Genomic DNA, 437 nt, shown 5'->3' on the forward strand with positions numbered 1-437 from the left:
ATAGCATGCAATTGCCACACCCAAAGACACCCAACTCCCAACGATAGGCTATTTACATAACGTTAGTTCCTAATTGGCCACCTCCAGAGTCCTGGTGGGCTATTGTTCCAGAGCTCCAAGCTCAGCCAATCCCTGGAATGTTCCAGTCCCAACACATAACAGTTCCCCTGGAAGAAATGGCTGCTGCTTGTTAGGCTGATGTCCCTTCCCATCATGAACCCCGCACTCACCAGGCTCCACCCCCAAATCTCCAAGGATTTCCCAACATGCAGTTGTGATGCATGGGAAAGAGCAGGTAGAGAAAGAATGCATGGGAAAGAGCAGGTAGAGAAAGAGGTACTTTTCTCCCTTTCTCACAATACAAGAACTCGTGGGCACTCCATGAAATTGCTGAGCGGTCGGGTTAGAACGGATAGAAGGAAGTACTTCTTCACCCA

Source organism: Gekko japonicus, unplaced genomic scaffold (genome assembly GCF_001447785.1).
Source record: "Gekko japonicus isolate JY-2015 unplaced genomic scaffold, Gekko_japonicus_V1.1 scaffold7525, whole genome shotgun sequence".
Classification (NCBI taxonomy): domain Eukaryota; kingdom Metazoa; phylum Chordata; class Lepidosauria; order Squamata; family Gekkonidae; genus Gekko; species Gekko japonicus.